This window comes from Sinohyriopsis cumingii, chromosome 6 (genome assembly GCF_028554795.1).
Source record: "Sinohyriopsis cumingii isolate HCF-2022 chromosome 6, ASM2855479v2, whole genome shotgun sequence".
In the NCBI taxonomy this organism is placed as follows: domain Eukaryota; kingdom Metazoa; phylum Mollusca; class Bivalvia; order Unionida; family Unionidae; genus Sinohyriopsis; species Sinohyriopsis cumingii.
Window position 1 is genome coordinate 41,926,675 of NC_142966.1, and position 14,961 is coordinate 41,941,635.

The window sequence follows — 14,961 nt, forward strand, 5'->3', positions numbered from 1 at the left end:
GTAGAATTGTCCCTAAATGAAATGCTAATGATGTGGACGCTGACGAAACACTCAAAGTTTAATTCTTCTTAACAGTCTTAAGTCTGTAAGGATAAGAGTATGAAGATTAGGGAAACTATTTCCATTACAATAATGGGCTTCGTGTCTATACTGAGTATGATGGGTTTAGAACGCCATAACATTAAGGGGCTTAATCTCTATTCTGAGTATGTTGGGTCTAGAACTCCATAACATTAATGGGCTTAATGTCTATACTGAGTATGTTGGGTCTAGAACTCCATAACATTAATGGGCTTAATGTCTATACTGAGTATGATGGGTTTAGAACTCCATAACATTAATGGGCTTAATGTCTATACTGAGTATGATGGGTCTAGAACTCCATAACATTAATGGGCTTAATGTCTATGCTGAGTATGTTGGGCCTAGAATTCTATAACATTAATGGGCTTAATGTCTATACTGAGTATGATGGGTTCAGAACTCCATAACATTAATGGGCTTAATGTCTATACTGAGTATGATGGGTTCAGAACTCCATAACATTAATGGGCTTCATGTCTATACTGAGTATGATGGGTTCAGAACTCCATAACATTAATGGGCTTAATGTCTATACTGAGTATGATGGGTTCAGAACTCCATAACATTAATGGGCTTAATGTCTATACTGAGTATGATGGGTCTAGAACGCCATAACATTAATGGGCTTAATGTCTATACTGAGTTTGATTGATTCAGAACTCCATAACATTAATGGGCTTAATGTCTATATTGAGTACGATAAACCTAGAACAATAAAGTTGATCATAATTCTATAAAGACAGGCATGCACAAAATATGTATGCACGGAGGCAAACTCAAGAGAAAGAGAGAGATTTGATTATGGAGAAATAATGAAATGTTGACTTTTGATTCTCTACAAATTGAATAGAATTATGGTAGAGAAAGCTTGGTCGCAGTGCATACGTGTTCAAAATAATAGTACATAAATGAATCTGGTTTGCTTTATTTATTTATCTGCTGATACTAATGTGTACAGACAGAAATGCTCATAACAGTTTAGCGCAAGTCTAAATTTGACAGAATAGATTCGTGTGTATTGCGAATATTCATGAAACAATTGTGAAGAATGTTTCATTTCACTGTCCAGTCGCTGACAAGGTGTTATCCAATAGTAGGTGGCATTGAAACCTGAAAGAAGGAAGTAATTTATCTAAATATTTATAAATTCATACATTTCATATAATATTGTTGAAAGACACACACACACACACACACACACACACATATATATATATATATATATATATATATATATATATATATATATATATATATATATATATATATATATATTACATCATTTAGAAAATTGTTTCACTGCATATGCAAAACATAATGACGTTAAGATTAAGCACCAAATTGTGACAGTAGTTTTGAGAAGTAACTCTAAGCACATGTGTATTAAGAGAAAACGAGACGCAAGGCCTATGGAAAAAGGATATTGCCAGCCCAATCCGCTAAACTTGAATAAATACATATATGAGGCATAAGAAGTAAACGATTGATATCTAATCGATCAAGTAATGAACTAAAATATCGAAGGAGGAAAATCAGTGCCACACCCACTCATTGTTGTGTCAGAACCTAAGGAGGAAAGATGGACAAAGTAATAAATACATAGCAAAGAGGTCAGGGAAGAAAGAGTCGCCAAATTGCCGAAACTAACCGCTGTTGTGGCCTTTACACCTGTTCGTGTAAGTTGTAGTGGAAGTAAGATTTCTTTCAAGTAAATATATTTCATCCTATCTCACTTGATTTTTTTATATTTTAGCGCAATAATAACCCTAGCTTGCTCTGTGGCCCTCACGCAACCCGCACCCGCCACCCCACCAAGAAAAACGAACAAACAAAACAATCAAGAGAAACGAACGCTACAAACTACCAAGGAGGTGTAAGTGTTTTACTTGGAAAACTATCAGTACTACCTTCCCTCCCGATCCAATCACTAGAAAAAATAAATTATTTTCAGGTGGAAGAAAACATATCCTGCTTCGAAAGAAAATTCCAGTCTTACCCATCCCATTTTCCAGCCAGGAAGTTTAATGTTTTGGACCATAAACAGTTTCAGTATTGATTTATGTTTGAATCGGTGGTTATGCTACTGTTAACCTTAAAAATGAAATTTTTCTTTAGATAAAATAATTGTAAAATATTTAATCTTATACTTACACAAGTTTACTTTCCGTTGTTGTTGTTGAATAAGTTGGTAATGATAGGCAGGATTATGACGAGGATTATCACTGTAACGAAAAGTCATGATTAGCATGGAATGTTCAATTACCGAGGATTATCACTGTAACGAAAAGTCATGATTAGCATGGAATGTTCAATTACCGACGATTATCACTGTAATAAAAAGTCATGATTAGCATGGAATGTTCAATTACCGAGGATTATCACTGTGGTGATAAGTTCATTTAAATTATTAGGAAGAATTTCAATGACCGAGTGATGTCACTGTAATGAAAAGTCTGTTTAAATTATTAGGATGAAATATTCAATTACAGAGGAATATCGCTGTAACTAAAAGTCAATTGAAACGATTAACATAGAATATTCAATTACACAGAATTATCACACTACAGAAAAGTCAATTCAAATGATCAACATAGAATATTCAATTACACAGGAATATCACTGTACAGAAAAGTCAATTGAAACGATTAACATAGAATATTAAATTACACAGAATTATCACACTACAGAAAAGTCAATTCAAATGATCAACATAGAATATTCAGTTACACAGGATTATCACTGTACAGAAAAGTCAATTGAAATGATTAGCATGGCATATTCGATTAAAAGGTTCCAGTTTGAACCTATTGTCTTTGTATTTAAAAATGAAATTCTTTCTATATTCATCTACAAATATATTTTTCAGTATTTACTTGTCAAATAAAACAGTTAAATATTTACATGTTTATGTAGGTCTGGCCTAATAAAATAATTATCGCAGATCATCTATTAATCTGATGACAAGCCCGTGCTAAGGGATAAGCTGACAATCCGTAATCATAAAAGTTGAGTCCTGTCTACCTGAGAAATAGGCTACTGGTAATGAAACACACTTCCACCTTTTAATACGTTTATTATTCTGGCCTCATGTTTTATCATCTGAGAATTGCTATATAATTAGTTATTTGTTTTGTAATCGTTTTTTTTTTAAATTTATATAAATATATACTCCATCTGTCTGAAAATCTGTGTCTATGTTATTTCTCCTTGAACTATTCTTTCTTTCTTTCTTTTTTCTTTCTTTCTTAATATTGCTTATAATTAATGCACATACGTGTAACATGTTTTTTTTTCTTTGAAAAGGGGAATTTAACAGGATTACAATCTTTCAGTTTCTATACAAATTTATACACAGTTTGAAGTCAGATATACATTTTACCAGTATGTTTCACCTGTACTACTCATTCCAACAGTTACCATACGTCTCCAATACGTTTAAGGTTTGTACGCCCTTCTTTTCCATTACACCGCGTACTTGGGTCACATAACTTCAAATGAGCGCAGTAGATGTATTGTAATTCAAGTTTAAATTAAAGAGTACACAGATTACAGTGTGATAATTACAGATAGGTAAAACTATTTAATTCAGTGCCCCTTAATCAAGTAATATACCTTTTTTTAGCTTATATAATTTCACCAGAAAACGACCAAGTCGAAAAGATTTCAGAAATATTTTGAAGCAACACCTATAAATGTACATGAGATCACAAGTACAGGTGTCTTCGCACCTGAGTGTTTATCTAATCAAACCACAGTGGTCACTGATGTTACATACGAGTAACCTCATCTTTGCAAATACAAGTTTACGGGTTTAATTTAAAACGAAATGTGAATCTTTGGGGCAATTTTTGAGTGAAGTTAGACAGATAAAAATGTATAATTTCTTGTTTTAGTGGCAGCTAATTCGCCATGTTTCTACCAAGATACATTGGTTAATGCCCAGGAACGGCAGATCAAGCGTAAGCAGTTATCATGAATTTTCATCAATCAATTGTATTTTGATGTAAAACATTACTGAGTTATCGGTTTTAGGTAACTATCTGTATAGAGCACATTCAATCTCTATCTATTTATCTATCTATTTATTTATTTATTTATCTCTCTGTATTTATCTTGCAATAAAATACTTACAGGGAAATATGAACTGGAGGATACCACCGAATCCGCCGCCGCTATATCCTCCGCCAAATCCGCCACCGTATCCACCGCCATATCCACCAATATATCCTGGGTATCCATAGCCGTAGCCATATCCACAGGTAAGGCCAACAAGGCTTAGAATAACCAGGGCAATGAAAACCGTTAGCTTGGCCATAGCTTCAAACAAGAGAAATACCATATTCAGAACGTTAAAGTAGAATTAGTCAATGCTGTTAATTATCGATCAACATTTGAAAACAATAAGTTCAGGAATCTTAGATATGTGTAAATTTATTGATATAGTTATGATTGCATTTCAGAAGCACAGAACACTATATAACTGTATTTCGATAAATTGTTACCTATATAAGAGAGCATATGCGCTATGCAAACATGCATATTCTAATATGACTAAGGGAATAATGTAGGTAAATTTTTGAGTCAGTATATTTTAAAACCTTTACTAATAGTATAACTTGTGCAAGTACTTCATCCCGATCTGTATTAGCGGCATTTTAAAATGTTATGAATACAAGTGCGCAATCAATCAAGCAAGCAATCTTCATTTCTTCCACAAATATAGAGAACTGGTCAGAAAACGAGAAATTCAAAAATGTACGTAGATAACTTCGAAAAGCATCCCAGAAAGTAGTGATACATATACAACCAATTTAGATGAGGAAGGAACAAAAAGGAATATCAAAGATTAGGAAATACATGCAAGCATGAAAATGGCACATTAAGATTGTACGTAAACCTAAAAAAGTGAGAAAAAGTTTATTTCCAGCAGTGCTAGAGTTATTGCATAATATTTTTTTTCTCTTAAGAGAATAGTTCCGTTACTGTTCAATAATTTCAGTATTGTTTCAATCCTTGAAAATCTAGAAATATTGTAAAATTTTTAATTCATTAATTGATACGTCAAACAGGACGCGGACATCGATCCTCATTTTATGACAGGTGAACTTCAATAAAAACTTCAATATACGATTATTTTTACAAACATATATGTATATATATAGCTCATTTTTATAGGCAGCTTTTCTGAATTTAGGTACTAGAGAGCGAATCGAATTAACTTGAACATTATTTTATATATGAATCTATCTCCTTTTTCCAAAATGTATCGCATATGGTTACCTCGATCTTTTGTGCGCAGATCTCTATCCTTTTCTCCTTCCACCAAATCGTTGTAACGTTACTGCATCTGATGGTAGAGATGTTCGTATTTTATATACTATTCGACGAGGAAAAGGCTGGCACACCCAAGAATGAGGATGAACACGATTAAAATCAGCGATTGGCCAGAAAGTCGGAAAATAACCACGTTTCCGTGTACCTTTAAATTTTATCAAGGAAATTAAATATACATTAACGATCTTTTTAGTGCAATTAGATGCGGAAGTCACAACTCAGACACATTTTTTGTGACTAGGTGATTAGTCATTCCAAACAGTGTTATAGTTTTTAATCATGTGGGAAGCGTACGTAATATACCGGAAACATTCAATTGATATGTAATGTGTGTATGTGTGTGTGTCTGTTTGTGTGCGTGCGTGCGTGCGTATGTGTCTTCCCATTCTAACAATTCAACTCGTTACCAAAAAATTCAGTATACACTATGCCTTGTAAAATGATTTTTGCAACCGGAAATAAATCATTACTTTATCATTAACACAACAATGTAAATAAAATAAATAAAAATATTTCTCAGTATCTTCTGATAAAAAAAGCATGTGCCTATCTTCTGTGGAAAAGTAGGTGTTATCAAAGCAGTGACAGAAATAAATTTAAATATAAATAAAATTACATTATTTTGACATATAATGAAATTAAAAATATTTTTTAAAATCTTACAAACAATTAAATTAAATCAAATATAAATTAAATCAAATATACATTACACTTTCCTCATAAAGAAAAAGAAAGATTTATATGATAAAGCTTTCATTTTACCGAGGATTAATTATACATGAGGTTAAATATAACTTTTATAAATTACACACAGTGTATAAGAAATAATACATTTCTATACACGGGAAAGTGCATCTGCTATTAAATTATCTTTTCCGTTGATGTGCCCGGTGTTGAGATTACATTCCTGTAAGAACTAACTCTAACTTAGTAGTCTTTGACTTTTTTTTCATCTTGCCGATAAAAGTAAGGGGGTTATGATCACTAAACAAAATAATCGAAGAAGGAGCTGAGCTAATGTCAACTTCAAAAATGTTGTAATGCTAATATCAAAGCCAAACATTCCTTCTCGATTGTTGAATAATTTCTTTGGTACTTATTTAATTTCTTAGAAAAATAGCACACCGGATGATCAATATTATTTTCATCTTCTTGAATCAATACTGATCCAACCCAAACATCACTTGCATCAACAGACAGTTTAAAAGATTGGCTGAAAATTGGAGCTGTAAGAACTGATGCGCTTTTAAGTATGGCTTTTAACTTGTTAAAAGTCTACTGACATTGTTCAGTCCAGAGGAAAATGCTTTTCTTACTCAATAAATATGTCAGTGGTTAAGCAATTATATAAAAATCGGAAGTAAATTTTCGATAGTATCCAGCCATGCCTAAAATTAGCATCAGTTGCTTTTTATTTACAGGCACAGGGAATTCAGTGATAGCGTTGACATTAGCATCGATAGGTTTAACTTGTCCATGTCCCACGATATGTCCTAGGAAGGTTAGATTAGCACGGCAGAACTCACTTTTGGATAAATTAATTGTCGAACTTGCATCTGTGAGTCTGCCAAAGAATTTCCGAATTGTTGTTAAATGTTCTTTTCAGGTGTCGTGGCAGATGATGCCATCATTGGTATAAGCATCACAATAGTCTAGGCCAGAGGTTATCATATTCATGAGACGTTGAAATGTACTTGGCGACCCTTTCATCCCAAACGGCGTTACTTTATATTGGTGAAGTCCATCTGGAGTCACGAATGACGAAATTTCCTTTGCTCTTTCCGTTAGTGGAATCTGCCAAAATCCTTTCAGAAGGTCAAATTTGGTGACATACTTGCTCCCGATCTTATCAATATAGTCATCGATTCTTGGTAATGGGAATGAATCTATTTTTGTCACACTATTCACCTTCCTATAATCAGTACACATACGGAAAGTTTTATCTGGTTTTGATACAAGTATGCATGGTGAAATCTAGTCATTTTACTGGGCTCTATCCAATCATTCTCCAGGAAATATGGAATTTCTTTTGTCAAGTATTCCTGTTTGAGAGGGTTCATCCTGTACGGGTGTTGTTTCACAGGTTTGTTTTTACAATTTCAACGGCATGGAAAATTTTGTTTGTCCTTGTGGGAACATCTGGAAATAAGTGCTCATATTCAAATAATAACTGCTTAAGTTCATTTCTTTCTTGCTGTTGCAAATGTGAAAGCTTCTGGTCCAGATCTTTCATAATTTCTGAATTCGGAAGATTTTTCACTCCAATATCAGTATAATCCGATATTATTCATTCACTTAATTCTTCACTGAGTGGGACAGGTACAGCTAAATTAATTGCATGTTTAACCTGGCTATCTCTTTCAATATACTCCTTTCGCATGTTAATGTGACCAAGTTGATTTTGTTTACACCTCCCATGATTATTTATGATGTAATTTAAATCATTTATTTTCCTATCAAGTGTGTAGGGACCAAAATACCTGGCATGAAGAGGATTTTGTGGTATTGGCAAGAGAGCCATAATTCTATCACCAGGCTGAAAGCTCCTTTCCTAAGAGTTTTTATCATATCTTGATTTCATTTTTTTTTGGATTGAGTATGGTGCAGATTTGCTATTACGACCTTATAAGCCTTTGACAACTTGTATCTAAAATTAGAAACATAATCAAGAAGATTAATTTCACAATGTTCATTAGAAAAAAGTTTCTCTTTCAATAACTTCAATGGTCCACGCAGAGTGTATCCAAAACCAGTTCAAAGGGACTGAAACCTAAAGATTCTTGAACTGATTCCCTAACAGCAAACAATTGTAAATGATTGACTTCATCCCAATCTTTACCCGTATGAAAACAATATGATCGAATCATATTTTTCAGAGTCTGATGGATTCTTTCTAGTGCCCATTGGCTCTCAGGGTGATCGCAGAGAATTTGAATTGTGGAATGCCTAATTCGTACATAACTTACTGGAAAGTTCCAGACATGAAATTGTAGCCTTGATCAGATTGTACGGACTCGGGAAGGCCAAACTGAGTAAAAACTTTATCAAAGCGTTTACTATTGATTTAGATTTTTTATTTCTCAAGGGAATTGCCTCTGAAAACCTTGTTGATACACACTTAACGGTCAACAGGTATTGGTTACCTGACTTGGTCTTAGGTAAGGGAGCAACACAATCTACCATAATTCTACTGAATGGTTTGTCAAAGGCAGGAATAGGTTGTAGATGAGACTTGGGAATTTTCTGATTCGGTTTTCCAAACACTAATTGGCTTCTGAAACAAACAGGAGATCTCAGGACATTTTTCCTGTTTAAGGACAAGTGATTGTCGTTTATCACCCTGATTAGAATAAAGAGAATGAGTCGTTAAAAGAGGATCACTGTGATCAATATTTTGATTGATCCAAACAAGGAGTGAAAGTGACCTCATCAAAAGCCTGACCAATATATGTGTCAGCTAAATTAATACTTTTCTTATCAACATCATTCTCAAGAGTTTTCTTTGCCATGGCTCTGGTAACTGCACAAGCTGGAAATAAATCAGGAATTATTTTACAATTGAATCGACTTTCTGATCCAAGCGAGGCTTGTCAGTTACAAGTGGATTAACCACAACCTAGTCTGCAGCTAGGTCGTTGCCTAATAATAAATAAATGCCCTCAACGGGTAAAAGAGAGACTGTTCCGACTGTCACGGGTCCTGAGACTAAGTCTGATGACAAATTTACACAATGGAGATGAACATTAACAAAGCCGCACTCCGCTCGCTGAATAAGAGCACTCACTAGAAGAAGATTTCTTAGATAAAGGCAAAATACTTGACAATAAAAGACTTTGACAAACTCCAGTGTCCTTTAAAATTTTAATAGGCATATGATTGGCCGAATCACCCACGAGTGATATAGAACCCTTCGATATGAATGGCTCATAATTCTCCATAATAAAATCAGACTGGGGTTTATTATACCCAACAAATGTATTGCTTTTAATACATGACCGTGACCTTGACCTCTTAGAAATAAGAGCATTTGGAATTGGGCTGTCTTGATTATGATGCCTATTTTTCATTTTATAACAATCAGACATAACATGCCATTTTTTCTTGCAATATGTACACGTACGAAGAGACAAGGATCTTGAATCAAGCTTCTCTGAAGTTTGATTTTGAGAAGTTGTGCCAGTTTGAGTTTTAGAAGGGCTTGTATTAGGCTGAAATACTTTTCTGTCATAAGACTGTTGAGCAGAAGTCTTATTTACAAAAGGAACTTTATGAGTTAAAGAATATTCATCAGCAACACGAGCAGCATTTTCCAAGATTTCAATCTGATGTTCATCAAGATGAGACTTAATGTCAATATGAACACAGTTTTTGAAATCTTCAAGTAATACAAGTTGTTTGAAACTTTCATAATCGCGTTCAACTTTCTTAGCTAAGCACAATCTATCTAATAACTGCTCTTTTTCTCTAGCAAATCCTGACGTGTGCTTGTCCAGCTTCCTTTCTATAGTTTCTGAATTTTTGCCGATAAGCTTCAGGGACTTACTCATAACCCCTTAGGATGCATTCTTTAACCACGTCATAGTTACTACTTTGGTGAATTGACAGTGAATTGTAAATATCACTAGCCTTACCAGTGAGTATACATTGTAATAATAGATTCTAATGCTCTCTTGGCCATTAAAAATTTTCAGCAATTTTTCCAAAATTAGGAAAGTCTTTATCTACTTCTTTTTCTGTGAAAGGGGGCACCACTCTAATATTCTTGGAAGATCAAAACTTAAATTTGGCACTAATCTAATATTCGTGGAAGATCAAAACTTAAATTTGGCACTAATCTAATATCATTTGCAAGGTCAAAACTGAAACTTGGATTTGAAGTATGAATGTGCTTTTCACTTACTAGTTCCATTTCTTTCGTTCTACATTGATATTCTCACTCTTTCTTTCTTCCTTATTTAATTGCATTTGGTTTTCTTGTAACTGCATTTTGTTTTCTTGTAACTGCGTTTGTCTTTCTTTCTCTTTTTCATGCCTCTCTCTCTTCTTTCTCAAATTGCAACTTTATTTGTTCTTTTTGTAATAACATTTGTTCTTTTTCTTTTTCCAATTTAATTTGTTGTTTCGGGAATAACATTTATTCTTTTTCTTTCTCCAATTGTATTTGTTGTTTTTCTTTTTGCAATTGCAATTGCAACTGCATTTGCATTTGTTTTTCTTCTTTATCTTTCTGAAGTTACAGCTTCCTCAACTCCAATTCCATTTTGCATTTTAAATCCAATTCCTTCATTTTTGTGTCAGAATCTGAAACAGACTTACTTATCGAAACCAAAGCACTTTTATCCCAAACATACTTTTCTTCCAAGTACTGGACCAAAATGTTTCTTATTTTCTGTTTCGTTCAGGAAGCCTTTACCTCAGAAAGATAGTATTTTCTGGCAAGTTGAACCATTTCATCTTTTTAAAAGATCTAATTGTTCCTGGGTAAGATTTTAAAGAAAGATTTCTACTTTTGATGACATTTTAGAAAAAGCTTGCCGATTTCCCTAAAAGACTTCAAAAACTAGGGGAATTCAAATTTCAAAACCAAAGTTTTCTGAAATATTCTATCCAAAATTCAAAATTATCCTTAGAACGAGCTACCAATTTCTTAGGTCACGTGTTTAGGATCGAATAAACAGTAACACAAGAAAGAGTGAAAACAATAAGCTTTGAAAAAAATACAATAATTTATTTCCCTTTAAAAAATTTGTAAAATTAAAAAAATATGAGCTTACGGTTTTATAGAATCATATCCAAAATAATCCAAGGATAATCCAAGAATAAAATTTGAATAGTCCTAATAACAAAATGTTCTACTGATTTCAACTTGGAATCCCGACGAAGATTCCAAGATGGAAGACGATGACGTTTGCTGTAACCTGTAGTTTTTTTTTTGTCTAATGTTCCTTGCAGAAACAAGTATTATCACTCCGGTGTTGGAAATCAAAATAAATTTCTTATAAGAACTGTCTTTGATTAAGAATCTCACATGAGCACATGTATTTTCAAGGGAAAAATAATTAATCCTTTTGAATCTAAATAATTTGAAATAACTCCAAACAGCACAACATACAACTTCCAGTGTAACAGCGCAGTTTCTACTGAGAATAACTCCAAAATTAGAGGTTATATCGTCTCTTGAAACGTTAACAAAGGGTCACGTGATCTTGTTCTAGAAGCTTATAGAAATTAGGTACTTGTTAAAGGTCACGTACACCAAGTGTGACCATGACGAAAACCAATTAACTTGCTCTAAGAAATAAAAAAAAAATTGTTTACATCTTGAACACATAGTCCCATCATGACATCGACAACAACCAATCATGTTAAAATAAAAATAGAACTTGTTTACATGGTTGCTAATAATTTTGAAACAAGGTCAGGATTTAGATCAACACATGGTGTTTATAAAACAAACAGTCATGGTCAAACTATTTTCTGAAAAAAGTATCATTTCTAGAGAATAATTTCACATTAAGATAGCATGTAATAAAAATTTGTAAAAATTTAAAATTGACAAACAATTAAATTGATATAAATATATATTAAATCAGATATAATTAAATCAGATATACATAACAGTATATATGTATGTATGCATACATCTGTGTATGTATGTTTAGATAAGAGCAGCATAGGACTAAAATCATCCTGAGATCACTTTCGATTTTTTGACATTGACCGATAAACTATAGCTCAAAAGCAATTAGTCGGCAGATCTAGGTTCAAAGATTGTGACGCCCTAGCGATTTCCATCAGTCTTGGCTAAAGTTCATCAAACAGTTGACGACTAAAATTCATCAAACACTTTTCTTTACAAAACATTTTGTAATGGCGAGCATAAGTGATGACAGATCGAAATTGTTCGAACAAACTTGACGTGGTTTTTTAAAAGCTTCTGTTAGTTAAAGTTGATCGTACAGACTACTCGTAAAGGTCGATGCACAGTGATCAAAGGAGCACACAAAGACATGTGTAGGCATGTACATTTCCATTAACTTGGTTAGCCATCAAGCCTAAACTTTGCAGCAATGTTTTTGTTAATCTTAGGACTTATTTTTTAAAAATGTAACATAAATAAGCGAATTTATTTTTTCATAATATAAATATGATAACGACAATATCGAGGCCAATATAATTAAAAAATCGATATTGAACAATCGTTTTCTTGTTCAGCCACGTGCAACGTGCTCACTTTGGTGAATGCGGAACAATCAATGATTAACTTGCCCGTTGAAAAGCAGGAATTCTTGAAGTACACGTGTACTTCATTCCAGCCTTCACCGACATCGAGAAAAGCCTTAACATGTGTAAAAAGATCGCGTTGTAATGGTTCAGAATAACAAACTGATTTCTGATAGGACTATCTTGGTTTCATGTAGAACCAGGTTTAATCTGATCAGGAATTAAATACTTAGATTTTAGTTGACATAAAGATAGAACATTGCGAATTTAACAATGGAGAATTTCTAATTACGTGGAGTTGAGTGAACTGAGGACTGAAATTTAATCAATTATACTTTATAATTCTATGTGTTGTATATGACATATCATTTGCATTTAATTTCCTTCATTATTAATTGATAATTCGACGACTCATATGATTTAATGTGAATAAAATGTGATTGCAAGTGCACGACTCGATGTCTTTATTGCATACGTAAATAATATGTACTTTACACTATATACTGTTCATATAAAGTTCAAAACAATGCAGGATATACTTCAATAAATGCAAATACTGTGGCCCTTGCTTTGTCATTCGAGTGTTTCAGTTTCTCGAGTTTACAGGTCGCAGTTAAAGTAACACAGTCCACTGTTGATGGCTAAATGGTTCGAGTTTTTACGTGGTAGAGGTTCGAATTATCGATGTTTCACCATATATTATTCTGATTATGTTAACGAGTTTCATTTATTGTTTTGTATATTTAAATTTGTATTATTTGTTGGCTTTTCTTATTGATTATATTTTCCATACATTTGTATTTTGTACTTGATCTTTTCGAAAATCAATTTCACTGTATACCTGACCAGGGACATTTATTTTGTAAACAATATAATACATATATAATTTTTTTTTTATCTATGATTGTGGATTAAATATTCAGATCATTATTAATGTAAACATGTAATATAGTATCTTGCCTTGAAAATGCAGTGCCTTTCAGTTTTATATAAGATGGGCTTTCTTCCAGTGCGAAAACATTATATATTCACAGGTTTATTTTAACTTGTTTTCGAATGTCTTAAATTGAATTTCGTTCCATGCAATATATCTTTTGTTCTATATTATTGTTCCAGATCGCGTTTTTTCTGCCTTTATCTATGTTGTCCTAACTGGAAATCAAAATAGATTTTCATGCTTTCTGTCATAGTGATGGCTTTGATTGTCACGTGATATTTACCGTTAATCTTCTTGATAAATTAAATGACAATCTACTCCTCATTCGAAACTTTCTTGAAAATCAATTTTCTGTAATGTAATTTTGCAGCAATGCCTACCAGTACTGTACTAACACAACTAAAAGCCATGCACGTGCCTACCAGCGATAAACACAATCTAGATGTAAAAACACATATACCAGCCAAAACTGTTTCCATACCTGCCTGTAACCAGTTTAAAACCCAGCTTTCAACACTCTAGCTTTTTCTAATATCATCATAGTTTAGACGTTGTTGGATATTGCAGTAAGTGCGAGATTAAGCCGTGTTGCTATCCCTTGCTAATACACCGCTGTTGTTGCTCAGCAAAAAACGATTATACCTTCCTGAAAACACCATTGGTTGCGCACTAAATACCTGCACACTTATTTATCTAACAATGTTGCTTACTCTATCTACCGAGTAGCAATTTTTTCAGGTAAAGTCTATCTGCGATTATGAACTGACTAAATGACACTGAAATATCGTCTTTACAACTTGTTCAGTGTCCATTGTTGGTGACCGGTTGTAAAACTCAGCAGTTTTTTTTAATGCAATAGTACGTTCTTCTTCTGGTCATTAATGATAAGGTTTCTTCTGGACAATACTAAATGCAAGATAGCAGCGAAAACGTTTCCTCGGTGCTGCACTGCTTTCTAAGAAAGTGATAGATCACAAGATAAATGTAAAGGTTGGTGATTATTAACTTCATTATTAAGGGAACTGTGCAGATAATCTGGTGTGATCTTGAAAATGACTGTCTAATATATTTTACATGTAAAACTCTATTACTCTGTCAGCAGCTACTCATGTAGGAACAACTCTTGCAACAACTACCGAGTCTTTATACGTTATTGTTTCGTATGTTTCATTTGTAATTTACTATGCTCCATTTCTGTTGTTTTGAATTTCTGTGGAAATTGAGCCTTTTTTAAAAGAAACATCTCTTCTTTGATAAATCATAAGAAGAAATTTATAGATTTGAATTGTTCATTTTGTTCTATTTAAATAACCCCAAAATGGCAGAGGGTGGTGAAGATTTTGAAATGAAAAAAATATAAAGTCCTTAAGATTAAAGTCCGA

The 14,961-nt window shown here is 33.1% G+C and overlaps 1 long non-coding RNA gene across 1 annotated transcript; it reads right to left on the reverse strand.

The window, feature by feature from the left end:
- Positions 1-997: 997 nt before the first annotated feature.
- LOC149796785 (uncharacterized) lies at positions 998-5,498 on the reverse strand. The gene is made up of 4 exons (XR_016421459.1): positions 5,365-5,498; positions 4,216-4,401; positions 2,236-2,306; positions 998-1,194 (listed from the first exon to the last, which is right to left on the reverse strand). It is a non-coding gene; the product is annotated as an uncharacterized LOC149796785 (long non-coding RNA).
- Positions 5,499-14,961: the final 9,463 nt, after the last annotated feature.